Raw genomic sequence first — 12,523 nt, 5'->3', positions numbered from 1 at the left:
TACCTCCTGGGTTCCAGTGATTCTCCTGCCTCAGCCTCCTGAGTAGCTGGGAATACAGGCATGTGCCACCATGCCCACCTAATATTTGTATTTATAGTAGAGACTGGGTTTTACCATGTTAGTCAGGCTGGTCTTGAACTGCTGACCTTTGATCCGCCCGCCTCGGTCTTTCAAAGTGCTGAGAATACAGGCATGAGCCACCGTGCCTGGCCTATTTTCATCTTTTCTCCTAAATTACTTAAGGTGGTTTGTAAAATGGATAAAATATAAAAATGAAGGAATCATAGCAAAGAGAAAATGAGGATAGGAGCAACAAGGCAATATCAGACAAATGAGTACCCATGAAATACAAAGACGCTGGCCAACTGTTGAAATAAAGCACAATCATCCTCACTACCACTAATGCAACTAATAGCCACTGCTAAAATGATATAGTTAACACAAGTGATTGTACCATTACTATGGAAACCATCGAAAATGACAGTTAAGGCTTGTGTTCCATTCCAAGTGATTCATATTTTCTAGTTGTCAGGTCCTGCAGAGATAGATTCTATCTCCCGGAAACAGTAGAAGAAAAAACTTGAAGTTCATCTTCCATTCACAAATATCTGTTTCCAAGACAGCTTTTATATTTGTTTATCATTTATAATTTTCTTAGTGCATTACTATTATTAATACTACTGTATTTTCATTATTATTCTTATTGTCAAAACTCTGATGACTATGGTGTAACACCTAATAATAAAACCTGCAAGCCTAATATATTATAACCATATTTTATAATGTTACGGAAAGAGCCTAGGACAGTGATTTTGGTCTTCTTTTATTTAAGTCATATCAACATAGAAAAAGGCCATGATAATCTTCCTTGTGATCATGCGCACTTGCAAAAATTCTCTCCAGAACAAGACACACTGTTTTTATGAAATTTAAATTTTCACCAGGGAAAATCCACTCATAACCATATTATGAATGTGTACTCTAAGAAAGCCATCACTTGGGAACTTAAGAGAATCTATATCCAGTGCCAATAATTCCCAGATCCGTTTTTAAAACCCTCTTGCCTCAAAAGAACTACCTTCTGATTAGCATCAGACACAACTAACTGCTAGATTTCAATATGTGTGAAACTGCCCACATAGCTGAGATTGCACACTGCGGGGGCATTGAGATCTGGGCTCAAATCCTGTCTCTTTTACTTCCCTGTTTGTGGGGCAGATTAGTTAACCTCCTGTAGCCTCAGTTGTCTTGTAGTAAAAATGGAGCTAAAGTAATAACTGCAACTCACAAAGTTGTTGTAGGGATTAAATGAGATAATGTATGCTAAGAGGTTAACATAGTACATGTGTGTGAGTGTGTCTGTGTGTGTGTGTGTGTGTGTGTGTGTGTGTGTAGAGTGAGCACTGAAAAAGTGTCAGTTATGTTTATACACACTATTTTCCTATCTAAAATTAAAAATTTAAGATAGAAATATTCAACTTCTTGGAATTTCTTATTCATTTATTTATCTATTTAATAAAAACATATTGCTTTTATGGCAGGTACTGCTTTAAATATTTTTAAAATTTACTCATTTAATCCTTATAAAATTTGAATTTTTGTATACTGTTTAGAGAAGCCTTTGTACCTTATTTGATGACTTATTTTGTGATATTGTAGAGCTGCTCATCAATGCCAGTGTTTCCATCTCTTGGCCCTTGAAAATTGAGGCAGAAATAAAACCACATATTAAGTGCCCTGGGCCAGTTTGATATGTGACATGTAGAGTGAAACTACTGCTTTGTAAGGTGAATACTTATTATTTCCATTCTAAAATTACAGATTGTTATATCATGGATTTTCTTAAAATGGTCTTTCTAGAGTAGGGTTAGCAGTTTGCAAAACTGATGAAAGCAATATTCTAAAATCTCTGCATCTGTTAAATTTGCATCTGATTGTGGTTGAGCATCACTTGGTGTGTTTATCTGGTGGAAAGGTTTATCTTCCATGAATTCTCTGCTTCCACCCTTTGCCCATTTTTCTGTTGAATATCTTGTCCTTTCTAATATTATTTAATTATTTAATTTATTTAATTAATGTTATTTTAATATATTTCACAGATTTATTATATTTATGTATTTAAACATTTTAATTATTAATAATCTTTTAATAATTTAATATTATTGCTTGTAAGAATTATTTACCTATTCATACTAATCCTTAATATATATCATATATAAGAATGTGTCTTATTGTATATAAATTATATCTTATAAAAGTAATTATGTTTATTTCAGAAAATGCAGAGAAACAAAAGAAGAAAATATTTTTCACATAATTCCCATAGCTAGGAACATCTATGACTATCCTTTTTAGTCCTTTTTCATGCAAATGTATATGTATTTTTTTTATATGTTTTATAATCTGACTTTCCTTATTATCTATATCTCTTGCACGTGTTTCCACATTACTGCTTGTCTACAATATAATTTTAGTTTCTGGATAGAATTCCATTATATTGCTGTACGGTAATTCATTTAATAATCTATATTTAGACAATTTTGGCAATTATTTTTTAAAAATACTTGATGCAATTATATTAATTACTTATTTAATTTAAAAAATTTTGTAATTGCATTTTAGGTTTTGGGGTACATGTGAAGAACATGCAAGATTGTTGCATAGGTACACACATGGCAGTGTGATTTGCTGCCTTCCTCCCCTTCACCTATATCTGGCATTTCTCCCCATGCTATCTATCTTCCCCACCTCCGCACCGCCCCCTCCCTCCCCCATTTCCCCTCAACAGACCCCAGTGTGTAGTGCTCCCCTCCCTGTGTCCATGTGTTCTCATTGTTCAACACCCACCTATGAGTGAGAACATGTGGTGTTTGATCTTCTGCTCTTGTGTCAGTTTGCTGAGAATGATCATTTCCAGGTTCATCCGTGTCCCTACAAAGGACATGAACTCATCTTTTTGATGGCTGCATAATATTCCATGGTGTATATGTACCACATTTTCCCTGTCCTGTCTACCATCGATGGGCATTTGGGTTGGTTCCAGGTCTTTGCTATTGTAAACAGTGCTGCAATGAACATTTGTGTGCACGTGTCCTTACAGTAGAACGATTTATAATCCTTTGGATATATACCCAGTAATGGGATTGCTGGGTCAAATGGAATTTCTATTTCTAGGTCCTTGAGGAATTGCCACACTGTCTTCCACAATGGTTGAACTAATTTACACTCCCACCAACAGTGTAAAAGTGTTCGTATTTCTCCACATCCTCTCCAGCATCTGTTATCTCCAGATTTTTTAATGATTGCCATTCGAACTGGCGTGAGATGGTATCTCAATGTAGTTTTGATTTGCATTTCTCTAATGACCAGTGATGATGAGCATTTTTTCATATGTTTGTTGGCCTCATGTATGTCTTCTTTTGTAAAGTGTCTGTTCATATCCTTCACCCACTTTTGAATGGGCTCGTTTGTTTTTTTCTTGTAGATCTGTTTTAGTTCTTTGTAAATTCTGGCTATCAGCCCTTTGTCAGATGGGTAGACTGTAAAAATTTTTTCCCATTCTGTTGGTTGCTGATTCACTCTAATGACTGTTTTTTTTTGCTGTGCAGAAGCTGTGGAGTTTGATTAGGTCCCATTTGTCTATTTTGGCTTTTGCTGCCAATGCTTTTGGTGTTTTGGTCATGCAGTCCTTGCCTACGCCTATGTCCTGACTGGTTTTGCCTAGATTTTCTTCTAGGGTTTTTATGGTGTTAGGTCTTATGTTTAAGTCTTTAATCCATCTGGAGTTAATTTTAGTGTAAGGCGTCAGGAAGGGGTCCAGTTTCTGCTTTCTGGACATGGCTAGCCAGTTTTCCCAACACCATTTATTAAACAGGGAATCTTTTCCCCATTGCTTGTTTTTGTCAGGTTTGTCAAAGATCAGATGGTTGTAGATATGTTGTGTTGCCTCCAAGGCCTCTGTTCTGTTCCATTGGTCTATATCTCTGTTTTGGTACCAGTACTATGCTGTTTTGATTACTGTAGCCTTGTAGTATAGTTTGAAGTCCAGTAGTGTGATGCCTCCCGCTTTGTTCTTTTTGTTTAGAATTGACTTGGCTATGTGGGCTCTCTTTTGGTTCCATATGAAGTTTAAGGTGGTTTTTTCCAGTTCTGTGAAGAAGGTCATTGGTAGCTTGATGGGAATAGCATTGAATCTGTAAATTACTTTGGGCAGTATGGCCATTTTCACGATATCGATTCTTCCTAACCGTGAACGTGGAATGTTTCTCCATCTGTTTGTGTCCTGTCTTATTTCGTTGAGCAGTGGCTTGTAGTTCTCCTTGAAGAGGTCCTTTACGTTCCTTGTTAGTTGTATTCCTAGGTATTTTATTCTCTTTGTAGCAATTGTGAATGGCAGTTTGTTTTTGATTTGGCTCTCTTTAAGTCTGTTATTGGTGTATAGGAATGCTTGTGATTTTTGCACATTGGTTTTGTATCCTGAGACTTTGCTGAAGTTGCTTATCAGTTTCAGGAGATTTTGGGCTAAGACGATGGGGTCTTCTAGATATACAATCATGTCATCTGCAACTAGAGACAATTTGACTTACTCCTTTCCTATTTGAATACCCTTTATTTCTTTTTCTTGCCTGATTGCTCTGGCTAGAACTTCCAATATTATATTGAATAGGAGTGGTGAGAGTGGGCATCCTTGTCTAGTGCCAGATTTCAAAGGGAATGCTTCCAATTTTTGCCCATTCAGTATGATATTGGCTGTTGGTTTGTCATAAATAGCTTTTATTATTTTGAGATACGTTCTGTCAATACCTAGTTTATTGAGGGTTTAGCATAAAGAGCTGTTGAATTTTATCAAAGGCCTTCTCTGCATCAATTGAGATAATCATGTGGTTTTTGTCTTTGGTTTTTCTCTGTTACCCAGGCTGGATTGCAATTGCATAATCATAGCTTACTGCACCCTCAAACTCCTGGGGTCAAGCAATCCTCCTGCCTCAGCCTCCTGATTAGCTGGGACTACAGGTCTATACCACCATGTCCAGCTAATTGTTTTTTTTCATAGCTTTTAGAGATATGGCCTTACTATGTTGTCCAGGTTTAATTACTTACCTAATATTTGTCCCTTCTGTTAGACTCATGACTTTTACATCTTTTTGAGTACAGCTCACGATAAGAAGTACATAGTAATCTGTGACCAAGCACTCACCTCTGTATGTGACATATGCATGTGACACATATGTAAGTGGAAAAAAGTCATGAAACAAAACTCACTTTCTGGTAATTTCTGTTCATTTCAATATCATTAAAATTTTTTTCTGGTCACAATCTACTAAATTTATTTCATGATCCACAGGTGAGCTTTTGCCTTCAGTGTGAAAATCAGTGCCTAAGTCACCTGTTCCAGGGGAACAGAGGCTGTGCTTGGCACGCAGGAGGCATTAATGCATTTATATTGAAGGAACAGCTTGTCTTGAAACCTTTGTGTTCATCCATGACAACCGGTTAAGTGACATAGTGCATGGTTACCTCTAAGGACTCTGAAGTCAGACCGTGAGGGTTTAAATACTGGCTCTGCCGTGTACTAGCTGGTGACCATGTGCAACTTACTTGACCTCCCTGTGCCTCATTTTCCTCAACTATGAGAATAATAATAGTGCCTAACTCATGGGATTGTTATGAAGATTAAATAAGTAAATTTGTAAAATATTTAAAACAGTACCTTTCACATAATAAGCAATATGTTTTAATTAAATAAGTAGGTAAATAAATAAGAAATTTCTAGAAGTTGAATTGTTAGATCAAAAGATATGTAAAAACTTAAGGCTTTTGAAATGCACAGGTAAACACAGCCCATCCCTCTCTCCTCTGCTCCCTGCAGTTTTTGAACCAGCTTTTATTCCCACCAGCAGTACAGACTTGTAGAAGTGATATCCTATGGTGATAGTCCGTGTTTATCACTCACCTGAGAATGAGTAGGCTGGTTATGAGTAAGAGCGGTAATGACTCTTTTAAGTAGTACAGGAAGAGAGGCCTCATCCAGTTGGTAATGAAAAGAGGCATTGAAGGGCTGCCTATCAACACTGGCAGCATCAGGGTAGGTGAAACCTCAGGGGTACTCTGCAAAGGGAATGGGAGGACCTAGCAGGTGCCTGGGCAGTGAGCAGAAAGGAAGACACACAGGCAAACGCTCCTCTCCAGGGCACATCTTTCTTACTGCCATACTCGCCACTCTGCCACTTCTTGCTCTAAAATCCTGTCTCAAATCTGCAAGTATATAAATCCTATATAGTTTGTGTTGGTATGCTTTTCCAATCGATAAATTGCTTTGTGAAAAACCGGCATCTGCCTGAACTACACACACAAGGACACACACACACACAGCCTGTTGTTTTCTGTTTGGTATTTGGAGAAATACATATCCAATTCAAGTTCCAGCTTGTCTACAAAAGTCTCCCTTGACAACTCCAGCCCAGGTGGATCTCTCTTTCCTCTGAGCTCTCACAGCAATTTTAGGCAGTACCACAGTATTTAGTACTTAATTATACACTGTCTGGTTCTGGAATTGTCTGAGGGTGTTAGTTGTTTCCTCCTACTATAGGGTAAGTTCTTTTAAATCAATTGCTACGTCTATTTCTTTTGGATCCCTTGCTGGCCTGGCATGTAATAGGTCTTTAGTAAATAGCCAAAGATCAGTTGATTGATCCAAGGGTATATTGCATGAGATTTGCATTGAAACAAAATTACATCAAGAAAGATGCTTGCCATATTTTACAACTTTCATAAAATAAACACAAAATGGAGCAAATATTAAAATATTTTAAAATCAAACAAAGACTACTAGAATAAAATATGGGTAGATTTATTTATAATGGTGGAATTAATGAAATGAGCCCAGGCTTTCTAAATATGATGCAAGCCTGGAAGCCATTAGAAAGAAATGATAGATAAATTTGATAACAAAAATTTAAAACTTTTCTATAGCAGAGTTTGTTAATTTATGAGGATCTTGTACAAATCAAGATGATGAACAACCTTTTGTCTCCCCAACCCAAATTGTAAGAGGGTGGAAAATGGTTAAATTTTCTTTCCAGCCTTTTCCTTTACTCATCTACAAAAGATCTTTCACCTCAGCTAAGGATCTTGATCCTGCTCCTTCTTCACTTTCTGTCTCCTTAGCTATGTCTTTCTCCTTTCTTCCATTACCAGTTTTCCTTTGTGGTCTGAATCTGGAATATTCAAAAAGTGAGGGACCTTGTGGTAGTGTTTTAAGGAAAGAATAGTTTTGGCTGACCCATGCCTGTAATCCCAGCACTTAGGGAGGCCAAGGCGGGCAGATCATGAGGTCAGGCATTTGAGACCAGCCTGACCAACATAGTGAACCAGCCTGGCCAACATACAAAAACTAGCCCAGCATGGTGGCATGTGTCTATAGTCCCAGCTACTCAGGAGGCTGAGGCAGGATAATCGCTTAAGCCTGGAAAGCAGAAGTTGTGGTGTGGCGAGATCACGCCACTGCACTCCAGCCTAAGCAACAGAGTGAGGCTCTGTCTCAAAAAAAAAAAAAAAAAAAGAATAGCTTTCTTTGAACTTACTGTAGTTGGCAGAAGTGTTAGCAACTGACTTTCAGTGGGCATCCCAGCCACTTATGCCTTAAATATATTAGTGTCTAACACTGCATGATCGTCAATAGTTAATGTCATTGTCTAAATGTTATGTGGCTAACCTTTCCTGAGTATCGTGCTTTACCCAAAAGTCAGTGTATTAGGTGCTCCACTGAGAAAGGCTATTACTATCACAGCGTAGCATGTAATTTTGGAAAACTTGGAATATCAGAAATCATATGCAACACTTCATTTTAGGGTGAGAACTAAAGCATATGCAGGAAAGAGAAAATCATATGCCAATTTTTAAATGTTTGTTTGCTTTCTAGTTTTGATTTTATTCAGAATAATATAATCAAACCAGGAATGCATTTTTTTTTCTTATCACCAAGAGAAAACTCAAGTCTTCCTAATGTTATCAAGCAATTGAAAAGGAACTACTGTTCATAGAGAAGATACTCAAGACAGAGGTGAATAGATGAGCTCTGTTGGATGATGTTATTGAGGATATTGTTAAGAAGGTTGGCGTATAAATAAGTCACTGAAAGTGATCTAGGTTAATTTTATTTCTTGGAGAACACATTAAAAAGCATCATTGTTTATCAAGTGGAAAGAAAAGTTGATAGTGAGAGAAAAGCTTATCTTTTATAGACTATAAGCTATTACAAAGAATAAGGGGGAATTAAAACTATTGGGTTAGATTACCTGAGAGTATTCCCTTAGGAATGCCAAAGTCCTGATATTCTGATTACTTCAAAGAGCAATGAAAAGATATGAATGTACAAAAGTGGATGCCTTTGTTTTCCTTTGGGGATCCTTCAGTATATCCTGGAAAATGTAGTTGTCTCTAACCATTTTTATTTAGGAAATTTGGAAAATAATTTTTTTTTAAGGCTTAATCGCTCTTGTTGTCCAGGCTGGAGTGCAATGGCGTGATCTCGGCTCACTGCAGTCTCCAACTCCCAGTTTCAAGCAATTCTCCTATCTCAGCCTCCCGAGTAGCAGGGATTACAGGCATGAGCCACCACACCTGGCTAATTTTGTATTTTTAGTAGAGACGGGATTTCTCCATGTTGGCCAGGCTGATCTCGAGCTCCTGACCTCAAGTGATCCGCCTGCCTCGGCCTCCAAATGCTGGGATTACAAAAATGAGCCACCACGCCCAGCTGGAAAATAACTTTTAAAAATCATAAATACCACCGACCTTAAGCAGAGATGTGGCTACCATGTTCTCTAACATGGGCGTCACTGGACTGTTGGCCTGGACTTTGCAGCCACAATGGATTCAAGTTTGAAATATGGCAACTTTGAAGGGTATTACCAAGTGATTAAAGTCTATCACAAACAACCAGAAACTTACCAAGTCTATGCAAATCGTAGCCGAGCAAAATACAGCCGAGCTGAGAGAGAGCTCAAATATATGGACTGGGATCTTTGGCTCTGTATGAAAAAGCTGATATCAAGGTGCCTGAAGACATGAAGAAACACCTCCTTATTGATGTGTCCTCAGATCGAGGACTGTGTGGTGCTATCTATAACTCCATTGCTAAACAGATGAAAAGCGAGGTTGCTACACTAACAGCAGCTGGGAAAGAAGTTATGTTTGTTGGAATTGGTGACAAAATCAGGGGCATACTTTCTAGGACTCATTCTGACCAGTTTCTAGCAGCTTTCAAAGAAGTGGGAAGAAAGCTCCCTACTTTTGGAGATACATCAGTCATTGTCCTTGAATTACTAAATTCTGGATATGAACTTGATGAAGGCACCATCGTCTTTAATCGATTCAGGTCTGTCATCTCCTATAAGACAGAAGGAAAGCCCAACTTTTCCCTTAATACCATTGCAAGTGCTGAGAGTATGAGTATCTACGATGATATTGATGCTGATGTGCTGCAAAATTACCAGGAATATAATCTGGCCAACATCATCTACTAGTCTCTGATGGAGTCCACCACTAGTGAGCAGAGTGGCAGGATGACAGCCATGGACAACACCAGCAAGAATGTTTCTGAGATGATTGACAAATTGACATTGACATTCAACTGTACCTGCCAAACTGTCATCACAAAAGAGTTGATTGAAATTATCTTTGGTGCTCCAGCTCTGGATTAATGGAAATCAACTTCTGTCCTTGGACAACAGGTTAAGAAGGAAAATTCAGCCGGCTGATTTTGCTTTTAGTTTACTGCTGTCTTTGTCAAAAGAAACTGTTCCTCCATTGTTTGAATTACTGAAGACAGCAAGATATTTGTAAGTTATCTTACAATAAACAACTTAAAAAAATAAAATCATAAATAGCATTTATCTTCATGCACTTGTATGCAAGATGAATGGTAGCATGTATATGGTACATTTTGTCCGAAGTTGCTGAAGAAACAGACACAAACATGATGAGTCATTGGTGAGTCTCAGGTGAAACCTGGCAGTGGCCATACTAAATCTAAGGCCATTTTTCAAATGCCAAAGTGAGTTTCTGGGCTATGGATTAGCCAGTCCCCTTAATGATTATTTCCACAGGTTTTCATTCATTTTGGTTAATGTAAATGCTTCATTATTTTTACTATTTGGAAGGTAGATATAGTAATAAAAATTTAAATCTGATCTGTAATCTCTATTTAAAAGTGTTTAAGAATACTTCAATGTGGCATTCTGTTAACTGGGAGGTAAATGGAATTCATGAAGCCCAAAGGGGAACAGGCTTCTCTTCCTGTGAAGGTCCATTAGCCACAAGGCATGGAACAGAGGGCAGGTGAGAGCCATTCATAGCACACAAGCCACAAAGAATGCCTGTGAGTCTTTTGAGGGGAAGTTCATTCTTTTTTATTTTATTTTTATTTTTTTTATTGCATTTTATGTTTTGGGGTACATGTGAAGAACATGCAAGATAGTTGCATAGGTACACATGTGGCAGTGTGATTTGCTGCCTTCCTCCCCATCACCTATATCTGGCTTTTCTCCCCATGCTATCTCTCCCCAACGCCGTCTGTTAGGGGAAAGTTGATTCTTACTTCAAATCAGAGCATGGCGGAAGAGAACAGACTCCTGCTGTTTAAGGATTTGTACTCTGGCAAATGAGATACATATCTTGAAGATATGTAGTTAGTTAAATCTTTAAAAGAAACAGATACATTAAAAAAAATGGACTACAAATGGAAATGTGCATTAGTAAAGGAGTAAAGTCAATGGTGTTACTTATTTTCACAAATTTTACTGAGAGGAATCAAATAACTTTCTTTTGATTGATCAAGGAGGGTGTCATAGTTGGAGAGAGATTTTGGAACCTGGCAGAAGAATAAGAAAGAAGTAGTTTGTTTAAGATTGATCGCTATTAAAAAATACTATGTGACTCTGACTTTTTAAAGTATAAACAGGAGATTATTCTTTTAAAAATACAAGCGGGTATTGCTTGAATCTGTATTGTGTTAAAAATAGTTTTCATGTTAATTTAAAAATTTGCTCATGAACAAATTTGTCTTGGTGTTTGTAGTCACAATTTAAGCAGTTGTTTGTGGTGTATGTGGAAGAACTCTACATTCTAGAATAAAAGGGGATAACATGTTCTAGGGATGCTGGCCATTTAGACTAGTAAACTGACTCTCACCATCCAAGCTTTCTTTGGCCATTAAAGAGGCTACAATATTGTCATATTAAGGCACAGGGACTGAGTAGGTGACAAAACTCAGAACTGAGCCTTGGTTGTGACCTGCCCCAATGGCTGCTTAAACAAGAGTGGAGGACAAGGGTTTCCATTGCCCTACCCAGGAAGCTCAGGTCAAACCTGAAACTTCGGCTATATGATCTACATGCCAAGATATATGGTTACAACACTACTCATTGATAGCTTTATTACTTATTTTAGGGTGGGTTCCCTAACCAGGGATTTGGAGACTCTTGAGGAAGTCAGCAAATTCCTTGAAATTATAAGCAAAATTTGGTATACAGATGAGTATGTGTGTTTTTCTTGGGCACAATTCATCAGTCTCAAAGGAATCATAATCTGAACAAAAATGAGAATTACATCTCTAGAAGGGAAAAATTCTCTAGAATTTTTCTAATGAGCAAGAGTGTATAATTTCTGGCTACTTGTTTTTAGGATAATTATGTTGAACAATTTAAAACATGCTGTGGTTTCAATGTGTCCTTCAAAAGTTCATGTGTTTGAAACTTGGTCCCCAGTATAGCAATGTTCACAGGTGGGACCTCTGGGAGATGATTATGTCATGAGGGCTCTGACTTTGTGAATGGGCTAATCGATTAATAGATTAATGGATTATTGAGGGAATGGGTTAGTTATCCTGAGAATGGGTCTCTTATAAAACCCAGTTTGGCCGACTCTTATGAGCTTCTCACCATGTGATACCCCGTGTTGCCTCAGAACTCTGCAGAGAGTTCCCACCAGCAAGAAGGAGCTCACCAGAAGCAGCCCCTAGACCCTGGACTTTCCAGTATGCAGAAATATATGAAAAAAAATTCTTTTCTGTGTAAATTACCTAGTTACAGATATTCAGTTATAGCAACAGAAAAAAGATTAATATAAAATTTCATTACATTTTCTTTTTTGTATAATTTTTATTGCATACAAATACAAAACAGTATTTTTTTTACCCAGAGATAATCTCGTAGAAAAAACATGTGTGTGAGTTAGTTCATTGATTGCAAATGAAATGCTATTTTAAAATTCTGTTAAAATGGAAATGCCATGCCATGCTTCAACATTCTATTTAAATTCTATTTTATCCAAAAGATCTCAAAGTTTTTCTCAGAAGGTAATGAAACCACAGTCCCCTCCCAACCCATCTTTAGGAAATATAAAGTAATCAAACTTTTTATAACTGAAAAGTATATTACAACTCTAGTTAACCATTTAAAATGTTTTTATTTAAAAGAGATAAATAACAAGTCAATGGAAACGATAAAATGGAATTATGAAA

General features: G+C 37.2%; 1 pseudogene; it reads left to right on the top strand.

Annotated features, from left to right (window-relative positions):
• The first annotated feature begins 8,818 nt into the window (after positions 1–8,818).
• On the top strand, positions 8,819–9,875 carry LOC116532163 (annotated as a pseudogene).
• The last annotated feature ends 2,648 nt before the right edge of the window (positions 9,876–12,523 follow it).

The sequence above is a fragment of the Sapajus apella genome, unplaced genomic scaffold (assembly GCF_009761245.1).
Source record: "Sapajus apella isolate SASKATOON/1434 unplaced genomic scaffold, GSC_monkey_1.0 scaffold74, whole genome shotgun sequence".
NCBI classification, from domain to species: Eukaryota; Metazoa; Chordata; class Mammalia; order Primates; family Cebidae; genus Sapajus; species Sapajus apella.
The sequence above is the reverse complement of the archived record's forward strand: the minus strand, read 5'-3'. Positions and strand labels throughout refer to the sequence as shown.